Raw genomic sequence first — 22,911 nt, forward strand, 5'->3', positions numbered from 1 at the left:
GTAAACTGGGTGTCATCCTCAAGTCCCCTTTGACACATAGGCACTCCAACATTAGTTTGCATTTGTTAAAATTGGGCACAAATTAAATACCAAAAACTGCAAGATTGTTGCATTTGGTTAACAATTGCTGCCTCTAGCTTATAGCATAGACAACAGGATTGGAGGTTATGCAGTAATGCTCTCGATAATGGCAGTGCGTGACTGCTAGCGCTGTGGAGAATGCTACATATTTGGCTTACTTGTTATATTTGCTCAAAGCTCCTCATTAAATTAAACAATGGATTTTGTTAATCCTCGACTGGGTGTTCATTTGTGAACAGTTTATTGGTGCCATTCTTTATTTCACTAAGAAGGATGGAATGTTTCATGGCGAAGAGCACTGAAGTCTTGTTTGAAGCATGGGCCTGTGGAAACACTAATGTGTTGGAGTGCCAAATGCCTTTTGGAATTATCTGTTTAAGCACTTGCTCTTAGATTTTGATTAATCTGGGGGCAAGAGGGACTAGATCATGAAGATGGTGAAAATGGAGAGATTCTTTGCCAATTTGTTTTGCTGTACCTTTCGTTAGCAGTGATTTAATAAGACTTCATTGACTTGATTTTGACTGTGAAACTGTGTTTCATATTTTTGCTTTTCAAAGTCTTCATTTTAATATTTGGACATTTCATGATTGTTTAGATCTTTTACTCAGAATTTGTCTACCAAGACTTGCTGTGTCTTCATTGGAGAGATGCTAACAGTTTGTTTTTTTCTTTATTCGTGTGGAAATGTAGTAATAATGTTACAATTCTTGAATTTAAATTGTATTGCTATTTTATTATGTATAATTGTAGATATTATGTACTGTTTCTGGCCTCAGTTTATGTCTGTTCTGTGAGTATTTTTTTTTTTTGTAGAAAATCACTAAACTTTGATGTCAGTTTTATGGTTTTACGGTCATTATAACTATTACTCTGTTTAAGTGTTAGTTTTGATGTAAAGTGCTTAGATAATAAGCACAATAATGAAGTGGAGCTTGGAAACCCTACTTCAAAATGCAAATATAGTGATAGAGCATGGAATATGGGTGGATAGTTACCTCTTGTTTGATCATCATGTCGAAACAGTGGCTAGAAGTCTTTTTACCTTGTGAAACTCATTACAAAAAGTATATTTTCAGATCAAAAGCTGTCCTTACCCCCTGTATTCTATACTATTTAGGCCTATATCATAGAATACAATGTCACTTTTGGGATGTATCTCACTTGACACATCAAGCAACAGGAAAGACCACTGTGGTTTCTAACAAAAAAGATCAAAGGCTTGAAAACCCTGAGCTATCAGGAGAGACTTGAAACTCCATTCCTGCATTCAATGTCCTATAGACCCCTTAGGGATGATATGTGCCTTTTCTTATCAGGCCATAAGGGATTCAGTAGTACAAGACCTCTTACGCCTTCAAAATCAGCTTTGGAAATACTAGGACACGGTTCCAAAATCTATTTAAGCAAATAAACAAAACACGGTGAAGAGACAACTTTGTCATTCAGCGCTTACCCCTTCTGGAACAAATTTTGTCTACAAATTAAACAGTCTTAGTTACTATCTTCTTTCAAAAGGGAGCTCAGTTTTGTCAAAGGATCAGGTTACAACAATTGGAAATTACAAACTAGTATTTTTCTTTTGATTTACAATTTGTTTATGCAGTGATACCAGCATAATGCTTCATTTCAAAATTTCCAGTGCACTTGTAGCATACAGGAATAGATGCCCCAATGCTGCTGTTTAGATGGGAGTATTATTCAGAGCTGAATACAAAAGCTTGTCCAAGACATTCTATGAGAGAAGGACTGCAATGAAATGTATCCAGGTTATCCAAGAGCAAAAGGAGTTTGGCTTTAGAGCAGCCCATAAATGTAGAAGTGATCAAGGCGGGGCGTGGGTGGGATTGATGTTGGTTCTGATGGAGAAGATGACAGCCTGGTGGTTAGACTTAGTAAGAGAGGGTATGACATGTTGTGGGATGCAGGCATGGACAGTACTGGTGTGGACATGGTCAAGAAGGTTTGCATCCATAGTCAGAAGGCATATTATCTGGTCTAGAGAGTTCACATTTTCAGAATCTAGAAACTGCTTTTCTTATCTCTGTAGTATAGAAAGATAAAGGATTAACTACAGCATAGGCAATCTGTGTTTGACCAGTGGCTTTGGCAATTGACAGAGCAATCAGGAAGATGGGATGTGCCCATCTTTAGGAGGAGGGATGGTATATTTCACTTGGCTCATGCCACTGCTGTGATGTCAGAACCTCGTCTGAAGAGTGGAAGCCTGTCATAGTACAGGGAGCTGGTGCTGGGAACATGTGGGTGCGATTGCCTAGTTGGTGAAAGTAGCGCCTGTTAACTCATGTGGAGTGTACATGTGCGGACAAAGAGGAATAGGTGGTCCTTGTGCTCATGTCACCACCAGGGGTAGGGTTTGACTATAAAAAGGAAAAAAACCCTCATTGCTGACATGACAGTGATAGCACAAATCATCCTCATGGCTGAATGGATGACACCCCCCCCCCGGATTGTGAATGTCTAATCAAGGGGAGGATTACACCCACTCAGAATCATACTGACACGTGTTCATGCACACACACACACACACACACACACATAAGCACACTCACAAAGAGTTATAGTGACACACATATACACAAACACACACACACACATACATACATACATACGCACACATACATATATAAATCTGCACAGCTTTATTGGAAAAAACACTGGTTCTTCAATGAAGTGGTCATAAATGAATAGTTAGTGATCAGAGCAACCAAATAATATTCCATTTACACAAACCACATATGAGGAAACTTCTTCTGTTGTACTGAATAAAATAAGATGGACAAATGGTAGGAAGTGTGTCATTAAGAAATGCTTACCTTAGACAGAATTTTGCATCCCACCATACTTAATGAATACTTGCTTTCAGCATTCTCCATGAACATTACAGATTCACTAAAAAAATGCAGAATAAAAGATGTAAGACAGATCGTAACAGGTATAATGTGATTCTCCTGCATCGTGTCTGTATTACCCCATCTAGTCAAAAACACAATACCCTGTCTTAGATGGTGTGTTCCCAAGTGCTTTGAGGTAGTTTGTCATAAAAAAATAGGATTTTTTGCCATCAACTTGTTTTGTGAGGGTCAGTTCGCATGGACTCTTTCTAAAGGGATGGACAGTTATCCTTATTTGCATTTTGTTAACTGTGTCAAAATACTACGTCCTTTGGACCTCCCTTTGTGGGCAACCCAGGGTGGCATTTAAAAAGATTAGAACAAAGTATTGATAAAGCATCAGGGAAAGCCTCTGTGAGAATGGCAGGCCTAAACAAAATCTATATTCTAATGGATATTAAACACTTGACACTTTAGTAGAAAGATTATTGGCCATGGCATAATAAGATCACTAAACTCTTTTGTTTCAGAATGAGTACACTAGAAAAACAAGCAAACAAATAAAAAGGTACCTGACATGCAACACTGTTAGCATATCCTGCTCAATTCAGAATACCTTTTGGGATGGCAGGTAACTAACAAGGTATGCAATGAACAACTGGAGATACCAGCTACTAAGTAAGCAATAGTGCATGAAGAGGTAGGTATTAAGACTCTCCCAGTGGTACCTTGCAGTACACAACCCTTAGTACATTAATGTGTTTCTAAAACTGGGAGCTGAATTTTAACTTTGAAGTCTTAAGGCATTAGATTGGTAATACTGCACTGTATTTAAACATAAAATAGTCTGTGAACAATGCAGCAGCTGTTCTTTTTTTTTTTTTTTTTTTTTTTTGCAATGGCTGTTGTGAAATGGAAGGGTTAGACAGGGGAGGAGATGGATAAACACATGTATGAGTCTTACTAGTCTTACTAAAGCATTGTTTTCTGCCCAAGAACCATCTGTAAGTTCTACGAGATGTTATAGTCTTATTCACTTAACCCTTGACACAGATATTTTTCTCACTTTTGACACATTTATATTTTCTTCCTTTAACATAAACTGCAATAGTGTCTGAATCTTTAGTCATACTGCATGAAAATGCACTTGATTTATATTAATCTTACTAAATGCTGTTTGCATTATTGCCCCCATTTATGTTCATATATACTCACTTACACCCGAGTTTGCATATGTGAGAATGCAAGCAGCTTACACACTTTGTGGTGTTGCCTGAACTTTCACGGTTTATGTTTTGGTTAATGAGTATGTCAGAATTCACACCTTTCATGGTCATCTTCACCTCTTGCTATATGCTCACTTGGTTTGAATTTGCTAGTTAGCAGATTATTGAAATTAGTATGTAAATGAAGAGATGGGGTACTTCCTAAGGCTGATAAGAAAGTTGTTAATTATTCCCAGAAAGCATTTTTGAATTAAAGTCAGATAAATGATTTAGTTGCTTACTTAAAATAAAAGGACACTTTCATAACTGCATTATCATAATGCAAATAAGAACATTTATCGATTTCTTTTTTAGAGGAAATTATAAAGTTATTTTATTCTTCTACAGTTAACGATTAATGTACCTTAAGTGCAAATCTGTGTGTTAGATGGCCAGATACACATACGGTTTTGAATATGACTGCAGGACATGAAAACATTTGTCCTTGGGCAGCTGATATTAAAACACAGGATGCAAATGAAGAAAGAACAAGAGGAAAAAACAGGCTCTACAGATAATGAAGTGTGGAGGAAAAATAGAGTCATGTTGTGTTTAATAAAGAAAACATTTTATCCTAGTATTCTTGTTAATTGTACAACATGCTTTCTGATACTATATCAGCTCTATAACATGTATAAGATTAAATTGCACAATGATTTTTATTTTGTGGGGGAAGAGGATGTGATGGTCAAGGGCTACAGTCCCATGCCTCAGGTTATGACCAGCATACCAAATAAACTTTACTGTTAACAGCTGCAGAACAGAGCTATAAGTACTGGCTCATAGGACTTTACATATTTCACTGGTCTTGCTCTGAGTCCACTGGTTTTTAAGATAATCTTGCATGGACACATATGTATACACATGAACACACAGATGTAAGCATACACACATTTGGACACACAAACACATGCACACACACACACACTCACACACACACACACACACACACACACACACACACACACACACACACACACACACACACCCCTTTCTAGTGCAAGAATCCCTTTTTTGTCTTTACAGAATCCCACTGTCATCAACTACACCAAACCAAAAGCATGATTAATGTCCAGTCTTAAAATAAACCAACTATAATATTATTGTTTGGTAACAATGAGTAAAACAGTCACTCTTGAAAAACATCAGAGAGCAGTTAATAAGACATAAATCTGCACACGTGCCCAATTCCAATTTATTCAACAGAGGTCCAGTGTGTATATAGCAACCTGGGTGGAGATGGCAGACAGCCCTAACCGCTTTACCAGTGATGCCATTTACCTAACCCCAGGGCTTTTGTATATTGGCAAAAACCTTGTCCACCCACATAGTGTCTATTTTAGGCAATATCAGTTTTCAAAAGTTCCCAACAAAACAAAACACAATTCGGATAACACAAAAATATTGTTGCTCTACAATAGGAGCTTTAACAAAAAACTCCACTACCTATAAGCACTCCTTACCCTGAAATGCATTGATATATACATTGTCACAGAAATGTGGTTCAAAACCATTGAGAGCAGCCCCTCCCTGCAAGGTTTCTAAGCATGCCACGAGTTCATGCCTACTGCACTAGATGAGGCCACGAAAGATGTTCATGCTTCTATATTCATAAAACAAAATTTCACCACTAAACTTGTTAGAGAGGATGACAACCTGAAACTCTTTCTTGTCCAGCTTAATAAAATCCATTATTATATCATAACTTACTATCAACCACCCCCCCCCATGTCCCCCTTGGCTCATACTTCCTACCTGACTAGTATGGAGTCCCTATGCTTTCAGCCAAATACTGTTCTTCTAGGGTGCTTCAACTACACTTCCATCAAATGGGAAACCTATACATTCTCTAACACATATGCCCCAGAGAGTTCTGGACTTCATAAATACAAACTCACTGGACCATTTAGTCTGTACTCCAACTAGGGGTGACAAAATCCTGGACTTGTTTCTCACCAATTTGGGGCAGTTATGTTCCTTCAGACACAAAACGTCTGGCACCAGATGGGTGGAAATCATAGAAATTTATTATGGCAACTCCAGCAAATTGTGTATTAAAACACCATATAGTACAAGCAAAATGGTTTCAGCAAGGATATGCCTTCCTCAGTGCAATAACAAATAATTTGTTATTGCACTGAGGAAGGCATATCCTTGCCGAAACTGGTTTGCTTGTACTATATGGTGTTTTAATACACCATTTGCTGGAGTTGCAATAATAAAATTCTATTATTTTCACCCATCTGGTGCTGGACGGTTTGTGTCTGAATTTTCTGATTTTTGGGTCCGTGCACCTGCCATACATGCGGTTCATCCTGTGGGTAGTTCTGTTCCTTACCAGCTGTAACTTCCTCCCTATTTAAATCAGAACATGAATCAATCAGTCACATTCACCATGAGACTAAAGCCAGAGGCATACTCCAATGACTTGGTAGCCAGAAATGATACTACATGTACAATGTTTACCAGATGTTGCATTCTACACAACATGATCATGTATCAGTCTGGTGGTGAAGAGACCCAGACTGTCACTGCAGTTCCCAGGTCCAGTCCTAGTATGACTAATGGTGACCAGTCATCAGCAACAGTAGTAAGGTACTCCATATGGCAGGATCATGCACAGTATACATCTGTGCAGGTAAAGAGGTCACATAAAGTCCAGAACTATGGGCCATGACATTCAGGTTAGTGTTTCCTTTACTGTAAAAACATGTAGAATATAATTGAGGCATGCAGTGATATCTGTGGATTATGCTGTGTGGTACATGATCTACTGTCACTGTTCATCAGGCATTCCTTCTAATCTTTAAATAATATATATATATATATATATATATATATATATATATATATATATATATGTATGGTTCCCCTTCAAAATATCTAAAACTTATAATATCTAAAATCAAAACATCGAGACCATAACATCTAAAATCCATAACAGCTAAAACCCATAACATCAAATTTCATAACATCTGAAATGTATAATATGTAATATTGTATCATCAGACTTGTAAATATTATAGTTTAATCTGTTAATCTTGTGGTATCACTATGAGATGTTGTAGTTTTAGTTCTATATTTATTATTTATATAGTGCAGGAATTAATACTCTTTGTATAGTGTTTATTTTGCCACTCTGTATGTGTTTTTTAGGTCATACAGGTAAGTGATATAGACATTATGTGTACATTCTTTATGGTGATCATGATACAGTGGGGTTAGGAAATTAACTTTTTTCCACTGTAGTGCGATCTCGGAGTTGGTATATTTAATTTACAGGGGTTGTGGGAGGCAGAGAAATATAGGAAAAAGTGTGTTTGTTAGTTTGGTGTTGTTATATGTGGAGGGGATGTTATTTTCATGTGATTTGTAGTGTTCAACGTTGTGATGCACATAGGTTCACAGATTAGTACTAAGCTAACTGCCCTTGCGAGCCATTTTAAGCCTAGCCAATTATCCCTTGTAGGACTCAAACCCTGCACCTTGTGTTTGTAAGGCAAACACCTTAACCATTAGGCCACCCTCCCAACCCCAAGATGTTATGAAATTCGATGTTATGGATTTTAGATGTTTTGAAGGGGAACCATATATACATATAGATGTATATATATATATATATATATATATATATATATATATATATATATACATTTTTTAGAACAAGTATTCATAGTATTGTTTAAAGTCATGCCCGAGTGCTCACCGACTACTGTTTATTGATGTTATGAGGCATCATATAAAGAATAATCACATTTTTAAGTATTTTGTACAATAAATCTGGTGAGGTTGTGTATGCAACTATGTACATACTGAATGCCCTGAAGTGGCAAAATTAGTAAAAAGTGGTGCTTGAGTAATTAACATGAGCTTATACCTTGCAATTGAATGAAAACCAGTCATATTTTTTATATTATGTAATGTTTCCTCAGTTTGAACTATATTCTTTGTTAAAGTACTGCAAATCAGATTATTTCATTTTCGTCATATGCAATAATTTGTGGCCTTGACGATAAAAATATTATCATTTCTGCAGTGGTGACAGTGAAGTGGCAGCATTGTTTTCTTACATGGCAGGATACTAATTTTTCTGTCAAATATTCTTTTTAGTGTTTCCTTGAATACTTGTGTATTACTACTTTTAAGATGTAAGCAACTGCCAGCTGTAACAAAGGTAATGCACAGAGTATTAATGGTGTTAATCACTGCAGTCTTGCTATGATATACAGCTTTCTTTCCTCAGTTCCACAAGGTTTTTTAATAACTTTTTTCCCTTTGAGTTAAACATTGACATGTGTATAAAGGTTAAATTGTAATTAACAGAAATACCATACTTGAATTACAGTAGGTCAAGGTCAAATGTGTCATATGCATCTCCTAAAGATAGATTAGGTGACAGTTCAAGTGATTTTGAAGAGGGGCTGCCATGAAAGCTGGATGGTGAGTTGGTCCTATGTCATGGCCTACTTGATGCAGTTGATCCTGTAGACACTGATCTGACAATGCTGAAAGACTGGGACCTCAAATGAAAGGTTCTGCTAGGTGTAAATGAATGCTGATGTGGTCTGCATGAAGTCTGCCGTGCTTGTTTTCTCCTACTATTTACAGCACTTTCTTTAAAAGCACTTCTAATCCCATATGATCTTCCAAGTGTCCGGACAGTACCCCATCCTCTAACCTTCCCAAGACTGACTCCTACTTGAGTTTGGTAAGTCCTAACTAGTGTACGAATGGAGGTGGTCACTGATGTATGGTGGGCCATCATACTATGCATTAGTGTGATCATGGCATTATCCTTACCCTGTGCCATTTCCAAGTAGCACTGGAAATAAGTTAGGTGAGCACCTGTCTTCCTTGTTAGGTATTACCTGTTGTGGTCCCATTGCCAACAGATACAATGACCTACAAATGTTTAGGCCTGACCAGCTGGCTGAGTGGGTATATCTGGTGAAGATGAGAAAGGCCAAAATTCTATAGTAAATGTTTCTTTTTATTTATTTTTTTGTTTGTAGCATATCAAATATAGATTTAAAAAAAAAACTATAAAGTAGATGCATAAATGAAGGTAGATGCTACAAGAATTATGTGTAACTGCAAGCATATATCTATATGTAACTATAATGCATAATACAGCATAAACATATCTGCATCAGTATACAAGTATGGAATGTTTATTTGATGACAGTGTTGTATATAAATACAAAGCTGTAATTTATTAGTAAATAAATATATACATGTATACATATATATGTCTATAAAATATAAATGAACACCTGTATGTGTACACTTTAAATTATTTATGTGTATAAATGTATGTATTTGTAGACAAAAAATTGCATTGTCACATAATTTCATGTACAGTAGGTATTACATCTGTTAATACTTGGAATAAATGCTGATGGTTTTTGTAAAGAAGGGATTTTATCTGGGCCAGAAAATATTTATTAGTGTGATAAGACAGTCATTTCTTCCACAATATCAACTGCACATACAAGATGACTGAACCCACACAGGCACCGTACCTTAAATAGAGTGGAAGTTGGAGAAGGGAGGTTTAGGTTGCAATGTCAACTAAATGACCAGCACATACTTCAGTGAGAGATGAGCAGTTCTATTACTTCTGTATGCATTTCCTAATAATACCATTATGTACTCATACTTATTAAGAAGAAAATTTCAAAACACGCATTATTGTCATGAAGTATAGGTACTGCGGCCATCTGTAACAGCAAATATATTTTGTTAATTAAAGTTTGAATTGAAAAGAAGTGAAAACTTGCTTTCACTTGTTACATGTTTATGTGTGTGAACAGCTTCAGCCTCTTCCTGAAGAAAATTCACAGTGTGTTACTTAAAACTGCAAGATAGGTATGCAAACTATAAACATTGAAAGTAGAACTTCACTGAAAGTGTAATGTAAGATTCCAGACTACACCCCTCCCCAAGTAGACAAGCTCTGTACACATTGAAAGTGTAAGAGGTTGAAGGAAGATGCACTCTTACTCTTTCAACTTGCATTAAAAAGTAGCACAATGTCATACTTTTTATATATATTTCAGATATGAATAATGTTTAAAAAGTATGCACATATAGAAAGCAAGTGCAACATTAACTTACAGAGTAGAACTAATAGTCATGCCAGAGATATTAATGAAAAAAGTCAGAGACAGACAAATAAACATGCTGTTATGTGCTCTTTATGTAGCCTATGAAGAGATTGAATATAACTTCTGTCAACAACATAGGAACCTGGCCAGACTGAGGGTGCTGGTGAGAATGAATAAAAACCTTAACATTTAAAAAAAGAAATACATTTCAAAGAATAAATGTGGTGTTCTATTCTTAACTGATTTTGTTATTATATATAACTGCAACAGTATTTATATATAAAGACAATAGAAGGATTAAAGTGCTTTCAGTGTAGTATTGCAACTACATCCATTTCAGGTAGTAAATTCAAATGCATTATCGTTTCTTATGTTAAACCATCATATCTCAGTAGCATCGGTGGACTGCAAATATAAAACTCACTAAGACTTGATAGTAATACACTGATTGTTCCCACATATGTAAGCATAAGCATTTCCCATGCATTTTGTTTTAGTTCAAAGTTTAATAAAATGAAATTCACTGATAATTAAGATTTGAATAATGTATAACATTATGTGTGAACTTATTGTGCTTGCAGTAAATACCCAGTTGATTCAGTCATGCAAATTAGCTGATAATGAGGTATATCCTCATTTTGGATAAAGTGTCTCTGAATCGGTATTTCCATGATCATGCTATCATGCCTTTTTTGCAGCAACCTTATCACTCATGGAGTCTTTGATTCATTGGCAGCACTTTTTCAAATGCAGCCTTTTTTAACTGAGTAGCAGAGTTTGACTAGTAAATATTCATTTGCCCAATGCCCAGCCACCTTGCTAAAGTACTGGTTGGAAATTCCAACCATTTTACTTAAACCACACATCAAAACTCAGTTCACCATTATTACAAATTAACAGATTTTTCTGTAACCTAAGATGTACCTTCCTAGACAATATGAAGCAAGACATCATGGAGCTCTCAGAATATGTGTCCTAGACTGGTACGAGCCTAGCATTGAACAGTATTTTGCATTCACCAAGGATGATGCTACAATATGAACAGAAGATAACTGACTTTAATAATTGTCTTAGTCTCTGGTGTCACTCTAAGGGGAGCAATATATGTCAGCATAGAAGGAGATGGTCAACAGACAATCCTGCTTTGACAGGGATGGTCTGCACCTCTACCCTTTAAGTTTTTCAATATTAACTAAAATATTGTTCTCCCCATAGTGCCATTTTTATGTAATACCAAACTGAAAGTACGTCTGACATAGCAAATCAAACATCTGTGACTACAAGACTTGGACTGCTTCTAAAACCATCTGGACCTACAAAGCTGATATAAGTATTTTTACACTTTAACTATCTCAGTGCTATTTAACACTTATGGGCTGCATTTATTGATTTGGTTGAATTTACTACTGTTTTTTAGTCTTCACTTGTAAAGAAACGCCATTTGTTTGTTACTGTACTGCTCTTAGGTTGTTTTAACAGTATTCTGATATTTCCCAACCTCTTCTGAAACTGCAAAAGCTGTTCTGCATTTGCCAAACTTCTCCCGAGTTTTCCAAAATATTTCTAAGTTTTGCAAACTTGTTCTGTGTTTGTAGAAGTTCTCCTATGTTTGTGTATTTTTTCTGTATATGTGAAAAATTTTCAGTGTTTGTGAACTTAGTTCCAATGACTCTTGACAGTGCAGGACTTCTGCCTTTTGTTGTAAAGCATTTGTTACTGCACTTGAGCTCAAAAACAGTTTGTTTTACATTGATGGTTTTTTTGCACTCTGATGGGAGTAGATGACCGATTCAACCCATTTGAGTTGGCAACTGCTGGTGGAAGGCTTGCTGTATGTTTATTTGATTGGCCTGAGGGCTTAATGTGCAAAAGTGCTTCATCCTGCTGGCATAAAATGCGTGCATTTTTGTGTGGCTGTGCTCTTTTATTCAGATTTTCCCTGTGCCTGGCTTGGACACCTGTGGCTACAAGACTTTGATTGCTTCTAAAACCATCTGGACCTACAAAACTGATATAAGTATTTTTTGCACCTGCTCTATCTATTTAACACTTCTGTACTGCATTTATTGATTTGTTGAATTTATCACTTTTTTCAGCCTGCACTAGTTAAAGAAATACCATCCTATTCTTACTGTACTGCTCTTAGGTTGTTTTAATAGTATTCTGATATTTCCTAACCTCCTCTGATACTGAAAAAGCTGTTCCAAGTTTGCCAAAATTCTCCCAAGTTTGCCAAAATATTTCTAAGTTTGCCAAAATATTTCTAAGTTTTGCAAAGTTTTCCTGCATTTGTAGAACTTCCCTAGGTTTTCACACTTTTTTCTGCATTTTTGAAAATTTCTCTAGGTTTGTGAACATTTTTCCAGGGATTCCTCATAGTGCAGGTGTTCTGCTTTTTGTCATAAAGCATTTGTTACTCCATTTGAGCTCAAAGCCAGTTCATTTTACATTAAGAGGGTTTTTGTACTCTGGTGGGGGCAGAGGGCTGATTCAGCCCATCCAATTTGGGAACTGCTGGGAAAAGGTTTCTTGTGTGTTTATCTGAATGCCCTGAGGGCTTAATGGTATAAAAGTCTTTCATCCTGCTAGTATAAAAGTCTCATGTTTGCATGATGTGCAAACACGGTTACCTGTGCCTTGTATATAAACAAACCTCTCCAGTTTAAAATCCTCTATAGGAAACACTGTCCGTAGTCTCCCACTGTTCACAGCTGCTCAAAGAGCTGCCAGTTTGTGCACAGGGCAGCATCACTCCAGGTCATCTATTAGTATACCACTATGCACTCTCACTTAGACTTTTAAGTGGCTCTTCCCTACTCCTTCCCATCTATTAAGGATCTGATATAATGGATAGGTGCTTCCCTGTCATCTCTGTTTCTGTCCTGGTGGATATGATCATCCTGAAGCAGTGTAGTCATATTCACTGGCAACAATTTTAGAACAGACAAGCACAGTGTGTAAGAGATGTAGATACACAATGTCATTGGAGGCAAAGCTCTCACATACACACACAAAAATGCAAACAGATTGCTAATGTTGCACCCCAAACACTTAATAACAATACTAAGGAACAAACTCATAGACCCACAAATGTGGAGGTACTCCCTTGTAATCTATCCTAACATCCAAGACCTCATAAATGCATCTTTCAATGGCTGTGCACACACACACAAAAGACAGCATCTCACATAACACATAAATCTGAAAATCATAGTAGCCCTGCTTTCAAGCCCATAAGACAACACACCACACAGCCAAACAATCTAGTTATTTGAATTCCATTGTAAGACATACTGATGTCCCCCTTACCAAGCTAAGTAAGGAGAAGGTCACAGTTGGCTGTCTTGAGCCAGGATTCACCAGCTCACACATGTACTTAGGTCTTTAATCTACAAGCACCAGTATGGGGTCTATATCATATGAGCGAATCGCACAAATTGCGAACACTCATAATATCGAACATTCGAAGTACCTTTTCTGAGATCGCGATACAGTGAAGAATGGGATATTTGCCTTTTCCTCACTCTAGTGCGATCTTGGAGTTGGAATATATATTTAGCGGGGGGGGGGTGCAGGCCCCCACAATAGGAAGTTTGTGGACCGGTACATTTAATATTATGTGCGTTCGCAATTTGTGCAATTCGCTCATATGATATAGACGCCCAGTATGACATGGTCTTAGTCCATGTGGGTGTAAAATACCTAAGATGTATCTCAGTGGACTATATGAAGAGAGACATGATGAAGCTCTATGAGTATGTGTCTAGCCATGAGTAGCATCCTACCTTCACCAATGATGATGACACAGTAGCAGGAAAAAAATGATTAACTTCAGCAATTGGCATAGTTTCTGATTTCACAACAATAGGAGCCAACATTTGTCAGCCTGGGGAGACATGATCAACAAACCATGATGCTTTGCCAAAGATGGTTTGCATTTGTCACCACTTGGCTTCCAGATACTGGAAAAACTTTATCTGTCCCCATAGTGTCTTTTTCGGGCAGTGCCAAGTTGTTAAACCCTCCAACATGGCAAAAATCACTCACAACTGACTAAAGGTACTGCTTCTCAGTGCTAGGAGTTTAATTAAAAAACTGCACTCCCTGGAAGCAATCCTTACCCTGGAGAATGCAGATATATGTGCAGTTATGGAACGTGGTTCAGAACCATAGAAAGCACCCCAGCTACCAAAGGCTATAATGCCTTTTATAAATTTTGATCTCCTCAGCTCAGGATAAAACAAAGGGAGGAGGTGTCTCAGTGTTCATAAAGGACAAGTACACTGCTAGACTGGTCCAACAACATGACTCGCTTGAGCTGATCCATGCCCAGTTAACCACAGGTAGAACCCCCTAGCATATCCTTAATAGCTACATGAGTCTGGAAAACCACACCTCCTACCTAAACCTACTGTAATTTCTTAACTTTCATCCTAATACCATACTTATGGTGACTTCAACTACCCTTCCATAAACTGGGAGATTTATATGACCCATAATTCACTTGCTCAGAAGTTTTTGGACTTCATCAATGCAAACACCTTGGAACAACTAGTTAGCTCCCCAACAGGAGGTACAAATAGATGCGCCTACCTCCCTTGCATCAAACAAATAAAAAATATAATCCTCCCTGGTAAGATCTGGCCACAAAATTATCTTCTTTAGTATTAAAACAAACCTAAAACATCCATCAAACTACAAACCTGTTAAGAAATTTGCTAAGGCCAATTACCTCATACTAAGTGACAGCTTATTAAACTTCCAAGCCCCTCCAAACCCAAATGACACTGAACCCTACTCTGAGCTATACAGCCACATTCATAGCTGCATAGAGACAGCAGTACCTGTCTGAATCAAACCTATGATTACTGGCAAAAATAATCCATCCTGTTGGACCCCTAGCATAAATAGGCTATTCAACAAAAGGAAAGAAAATCCTCTCCATATCCAAGAAGGAACAGGCAAAACAGTGCAAAAAGACACCAACCAGTCTAAACAAAAAAATTAGGCAGCTGTTTAAATCTGCCAAAGCAAGTTATAAGGCAATGATAGCCTCACAGGTGAAAGATAACCATAAGGCTTTTATTTAATTATGTTCATAACCTCAGGGGAAATACTCGTCAATGTGCCAAGTTAATTATGTATGGTAACACACCCAGACTGAAACTATAGCAAACTTGCTGGCCAACAAATTCAGGTCAGATTTCTCCCTCCCATCACTTCCTACCACACCCAACGAAATACCCACAACCATCCTCCTACCAATCATAATGAGGGAACTGGTCCCTACTGCTCTCAGTAAAGTCAAAAACACAGCATCCATGGGCCTGACAACATTCCAGGATGCTCCTTAAATAGTATTACTAGAAACCCTTTTTAAAAACAGCCTCTAGATGGGTTATGTCCCAGAGAAATTGAGGACTGCAACAGTCATCTATCTCCATAAGGGGGGACCATCAACTGACCAAGGGAACTACAGACCCATAAGCTTGACCAGTCTTAACTGCAAGGCTATGGAGAGAATTATCATGGACCTGATTGATAATGACATAGGAACTCTCTAAAAACTAGATCAGACCCAATGTGGCTTTGTCAAAGGGTGGTCTTGCCTGCTAAATCTAGTGGACTTCTTTGAGAAAGTCAGCAGAGCCTTGGATGTTGGTAAAATGGCACACTCCACTTATCTAGACCTTGCCAAAGCTTTTGACACAATCCCGCACTTAGGGATCATAGTTAAACTTACTGAGTTAGGCATAAACCTCTACACTGCCAGATGGATAACCAACTGGGTTGCTGGTGGGACACATGTTGTTTCGGTAGGTGAGTCCACTTCTGATAAGAAACATGTTACTAATGGCGTCCCACAGGGCTCAGAGTTGAGACCCCTCCTGCTTGGTATATATTTCTGTGAAGTGAAGGCCAATGTTGGGGGTCTCTGGCTCACCAAGTTTCTGATGACTGTAAGCTGGGAGCAATCATTGAATCCCCAAATGATGATGACATCCTACAAACAGGCCTAAAAATGACAAATGACTAGTTTCAAAACCATGGTCTGAGACTAAATGCTAAAAAATGCGTAATCATTTCCTTTTGTAAATCAGATATCCCTGCAAATTATAATATTGATAGTATACCCCTAAAAGTAGACCCACTGGTGAGGGACCTAGGACCACAGGTAGACAGTAACCTAAACATTGACCACCACGTAGTTAGAGTAGCAAGCTCAACTTATAAGTAAAGGCATAGCATCAAGATCAAAGGAAGTTATAGTGCCATTGTATTTGGGCCTCATCAGACCCATAATCAAGTACAATGCTGTCTTCTGGAAGCATCTAACTAGGCTCTTACATCAATTGGAGTGACCCCAGAGGTTTCTCACTAAAAAATACAAAGTGTAAGACACAAGTCTTATACAGACTGAATGGGTCTATATCATAACATCGAAGTTTCAAAACTTCAAATGTGATAATATTGAACCCAAAACCTCGAAGACTGACAACAGCGAAGCCGCGGAACATCAAATTCTTTCCCAGGGAAAGAATTTGGTGGGCCATTTCCGCAGCTTCGCTATTTCATTCACTGTGGTGCAATCTCAGAGTTGGTATATTTAAGTAGGGGGGGTAGAAATAGTTTGTAGTGTTTGTATGTTTCGTGCTTTGTGCTGGAACAGCGATTTTTTTCCCCTGGGGAAAAAAAATCGCTGTTCGCAGTCTTCTGGGTTTTTAGATTTCGTGGTTTTAGGTTCGATATTATAGCATTCGAAGTTCTGCACCTTCGATGTTATGATATAGACCCAGCTGAATAAAGGCCCTATCCTTTTACTCTGTCTCATATAGTTTATTGAGAAATAACTTATGCCTGACCTACAAGACATTCTGTGATCCAGCCGTGATGAAAATGTTACATATTTGCAAGAAAGATTATACAGGGGTTACGTGTTCTACAGGCCTGAACCTTACTTGTGACTCTAACAGAACTTCCTAGAGAGACAGATTCATATCTCAAAGGCTACCTCATCTATGGAATAAACTTCCCATCTTCATAAAACAAAGTGCATCCCTCACGCTCTTCAAAAAGACTTTGGATAAATGGATGGGGAACCATAATTCACTCCTGGGGTTATGCCCGTTTCTCTTATGGACCACTCAGGGCTCCAAAACCCAAAGACCCACTAACCTGATACTAGCCCATCCCATATCTGGGGAATTGAGATATAATATTGCCATCTCTTGATTATTATTGATGAGGCTTGTAAAGGTTTTTTTGCCATTAGCTTTGTAATCACCTATAAACCTATGAAACTCTAATCAAGAAAATCTAAACGTGTTACTGCTCTTTGCTAGGAGTCTAAACAAGAAACTCCACTCACTACAAGCTCTCCTCACCCCAGAGAATACTGACATCTGTGCAGTCACTGAGACACTGTTTAAAGCCATGGACAGCACACCAGCAGTGCAAGGCTATAATGCTCCCACACATTTAGACCACTTACTACACAGACAGGGAGTACAGGTGGACATGTCTCAATTTACATGAGATATAAATGTACCTCAAGGCTGGTTAACAGGACAATGTTCAAATCACCATAGGCAAAATCCCATCCTACTTCCTTGCAAGCTATAGGTCCTCCTAACACAGGTAACACATAACATGTATTTAAGCTTATTGGAAACATTTGCCACCTGACTTTAATTATCCCATTATTAACTGGAAATCATATACATGACACCAAATGTGCAGGCACAGAGATTCATGGATTTTGTAAACACAAACTCCATGGACCAGATTTTTTAAACTGTGAGCTTTGGCTGGTTAAGACCTGCATGATATCAATTGAACGCATAAGTGTAGCTAAGTAACTTTTATCTGCACTTTTTAAAGTAGTTTGTGTTGCATTGAGCAATATCTAGCTAGAAGTTGACTGTTTTTTCAGTAGTGCATGTGGTATTTTCAGTTAAGGCTTGTTAAAAACCTGCATAGCCAGTGATAGGTGGGGATAGTAGTTTCCTTCATTGTTATTCAGTTTCTGTCTTATACAAGTGGTACAGTGAATTATCTTCTGTTTAAACTGTGAGCTTTGGCCGGTTAAGACCTGCATGATATCAATTGAAGACATAAGTGTAGCTAAGTAACTTTTATCTGCACTTTTTAAAGTAATTTGTTTGTGTTACATTGAGCAATATCTAGCTAGAAGTTGACTGTTTTTTCAGTAGGTCCCCACCCACTCTCCCTGTTTTTGTCTTGGTGTTAATCTTGGTGGCTTTGAAACTGCCCGCCCCTCTTGTAAATTTGTACTTGGATACTCCTCCTGGGCCCATCTCATTTGCTCACTCAAAAAAAAAAATGTTATCTGCTTTTACTGTATTTGTGTTTCTTACTACTTTATTTTGCTTTTACGTCATCTTAAAAGTACTCAATTGTATTTATTACTGCTTGGTGTAACTCACTCTAAGCCTTTTAGTTTAAGCACTTGGGCTTCAGACCAGTTGTCTTACATTAAGAAGGTTTGTGCTCTGCACTGTAGTGGCAGTACAGATAGCTTACATCCTTCTAAGTTGGGAACTGCTGATTGAGGGCTCAGTGTTTGTTATTCTAAAAGTATATTAATTCTGGTTTAAGCACTTGGGCTTCAGGCCAGTTATTTTACATTAGAGGGTTCGTGGTCTGCACTCTTGTGGGAGGAGATGCTGGACTCTGCCATTCTGAGCTGGGAATTTCTGGTTAAAGGTTTATAGTGCCTGCATATTTGTACTGCTTCTTACTAAATTGGTACACCTTGTGTGCTGTAGCATAGACTAGATCCAGGCCTGCTAAATCTAGTTTTGTTTGTATAACTTGAGCACTAATCCAGGCATTCTTTAAAGTATTCAATTGTATTTATTACTGCTTGGTAGTAACTTGATTAAAGTGTAGCTATCATTCAAAGTCTTTTGGATTAAGCACTTGGGCTCAGACCAGTTGTTTTACATTAGGAAGGTTTGTGGCCTGCACTGTGGTGGCAGGACAGGTAGCTTACATCCTTCTAAGTTGGGAACTGCTGATTGAGGGCTCAGTATCTGTTATTCTAAAAGTGTATTAGTTGTGGTTTAAGCACTTGGGATTCAGGCCAGTTATTTTACATTAAGAAGGTTCGTGGTCTGCACTCTTGTGGGAGGAGAGGCTGGACTCTGCCCTTCTGAGCTGGGAATTTCTGGTTAGAGGCTTATAGTGCCTGCATATTTGAACTGTTTCTTACTAAATTGGTACACCTTGTTTGCTGTAGCATAGACTAGATCCAGACCTGCTAAATCTAGCTTTGTTTGTATAACTTGAGCACTAATTCAGGCATTCTTTAAAGTATTCAATTGTATTTATTACTGCTTGGTATTAACTTGATTAAAGTGTAGCTATCATTCTAAGTCTTTTGGATTAAGCACTTGGGCTCAGACCAGTTGTTTTACATTATGAAGGTTTGTGGCCTGCACTGTGGTGGCAGGACAGGTAGCTTACATCCTTCTAAGTTGGGAACTGCTGATTGAGGGCTCAGTGTCTGTTATTCTAAAAGTGTATTAGTTCTGGTTTAAGCACTTGGGCTTCAGGCCAGCTATTTTACATTAAGGAGGTTCGTGGTCTGCACTCTTGTGGGAGGAGAGGCTGGACTCTGCCCTTCTGAGCTGGGAATTTCTGGTTAAAGGCTTATAGTGCCTGCATATTTGAACTGTTTCTTACTGGAATTGGTACATCTTGTTTGCTGTAGCATAGACTAGATCCAGGCCTGCTGAATCTAGCTTTGTTTGTATGCTTGTTTGCTTGTTATTTCCCTGAAATGCTAATTCCACCTAAAACGTGGCTTTTCAGCGCTTCTGTGGATCCCTAGTGACATCTGCATTACTTACTGTACTTATTTCCTTGTTTCACTTGAAAGAAAGTTACTGTTTGTCATTTTTGCATTTAAGTTACCTGTAACACATTGCATTTAAGTTAACTGGCACTTGCTCACTAAAGCAATTATATAAGTCAGCACTAAAAAAATTAAAAGCACTACACCCTCACAAACTCCCCTTGAGGACCTTGTTTCCCACTGGCCTTTTTTTTCAATTATAAAGGAATTCCCAATACTATTCTAGCATGTCCAAAGGTCAGTTGTCAATCTCCTCTCCGGTCCAACTGGTGAATCTGGGAATCTTGAGGCAATGTTACAACTGTCTCAAGTACATAGACAACCCTCTCCTCCTCCCAACAAATTCCAACACATGTGAGAGATGCAACCATATAGCCAAACTGGAGGCTAAGCTCTCTCAACTCAGTACTGGTGAAACCTGTCAGGAGGAGAAGGAAACCACACTCACTACAATTCCTGTCTCACATAGACCTACCACGACAGCAAACCAAACACATAAACACACAAAAACATACTCAGAGGCTCTAAATAAAAATCTGCCTAAGCAGCAGAGACCTCCAAAGCAGACACCCAAGCAACCGCTACCCCAAAACAAAACACGTGCAACACATAGCTCACAAAGCCAGTGTGCCGAACAGTCACAGCCCTTAAGGCTAAACAACACACCTGCTACACTTGTAATAGGTCACTCTATCGTCAGGCACACTGACGTCCCGCTCAACAGGCTGAACAAGGAGAAGGTCACGGTGAGCTGCCTGTCGGGCGCTAGGATCCGCCACATAACACAAGCCTTCAGGTCACTCCAAGGCATGTACAAATATGACTCAGTCATTGTCCATGCTGGTGTGAATGACCTGAGACGTACCTCCCTGGACTACATGAAAAGAGACATAGAGGAGCTCTCTGAGCATGTGGCCCAGGCTGGTATGACCCTGACCTTGAGTAGCATCTTACTCTCACCAAGAATGATGCCACAATATGAAGACAAGATGATCAATTTCAACAATTGACTTAAGTATTAGTATCATTCAAAGGGGATCCAATGCCTGTCAGCCTGGGATGACATGCTCGACAGCCCACGATGCTTCGCTAGGGACGGCTTGCACCTGTCACACTTGGGCTTTCCGATATTGGCAAAGGCTCTTGCTACCCCCATAGTGCCTTTTTTAGGCAAGGCTCAAAAGACAAACCCACCTCCATAGGTATCACAAGGGATAAGAAACTAAGAGTAATGCTACTCAACGCCAGAAGTCTAAACCTCAAGATGCATGCACTCGAAACTCTCCTTAGCATGGAGAACATCGATATCTGTGCAGTAACAGAAACCTGGTTCAAGGCTCCTGAGAGCACCCCAGCACTACCACGTTATACTTCATACCATGCTTTTCAGCCCCATAACTTGGACCGAACCAGAAAAGGAGGGGGAGTATCAATATTCGTCAACGATACCCACACCTCCAGCTTGGTGGCACAGCACAAAGCATCAGAGACTATCCATGTGCAACTAACAGTGGGTAAAACTGCCTTCCAGTTTATAACCTGCTACAGACCACCCTCCCAAACCCAGGACCCCCACTCGGCCTTCCTGAGAACACTGGAAAATATGAAGGTCTCTCCAAACACCATTATACTGGGCAACTTCAACTACCCAAACATAGACTGGGAGCATTACTCTAGCTCCAACACCCTAGCTCAAAGGTTCCTAGAATTTATAAACTCAAATGCTATGGAACAACTTGTTACCACTCCCACAAGAGGGGAATACATACTGGACCTGATCATCACCAACATGGGGACTCTATGCTCCAGACCAGAAGTGTATCCCTCACTGGTAAGATCAGACCATAAACTAATCTCACTGGATATTCACATCCCGACCCCACCCCCTGCCCAGAAAACCACAGTGAAAAACTTCTCTAAAGCAAATTTCACACTCCTCAAAATGGATGTAGAATCCTTCAAAGCCCCCGGGCCTGTGGAAAATACGGCCCAGACCGCAAAATCCTTTATAAACGCATTCTATGAACACCTTCAGGAATGCATGGATCATGCGATCCCAAATAAAACCAAGACCCAATCCTCCAAAGGCAGACGTCCTGTCTGGTGGACCCCAGCCATAAACAAACTATACAATAGAAGGAGGAAGCTACTACATGATACAGCAAAATCCCAAAAAGGGAAGGCATCTCTGATCAGTGTTAGCAAAAAACTACAGGCACTCATAAAATCGTCTAAGGTCAGCTTTGAGAGAAAAATTGCACAGGACACTAAAGATAATCACAAGGCTTTCTTTAGTTATGTTAGGAACCTGGGTGGGAATTCCCAGATATGCTCAGAATTAGTCCAAAATGACAAAAAATACACCGAACCCACAGACATTGCCAACATCCTAGCTGACAGGTTCAGCGCAAACTTCTCCCCTCCCCTCCCCACCAAAAGGGCAAATATCTATCCCAGCAGAGTGCTGCCCCCCTGACATCTCAGATGCTCAGGTAAGAGCCGCCCACTCCAAAGCAAAAAACACAGCATCAATGGGACCAGACGGTGTCCCAGGCTGCGTCCGACATGAACTCCAAGAAGAGCTAAACCCAAACATAAAACTACTGTTCAATCTCAGCCTTACCACAGGATATGTACCCAAAGAGTGGCGTACAGCAACAGTGGTCCCTCTCCACAAAGGTGGTGCCTCAACAGATCCTGGAAACTATCGCCCCATAAGCCTG

Source organism: Protopterus annectens, chromosome 17.part0 (assembly GCF_019279795.1).
Source record: "Protopterus annectens isolate FY-2018-M chromosome 17.part0, PAN1.0, whole genome shotgun sequence".
In the NCBI taxonomy this organism is placed as follows: domain Eukaryota; kingdom Metazoa; phylum Chordata; order Ceratodontiformes; family Protopteridae; genus Protopterus; species Protopterus annectens.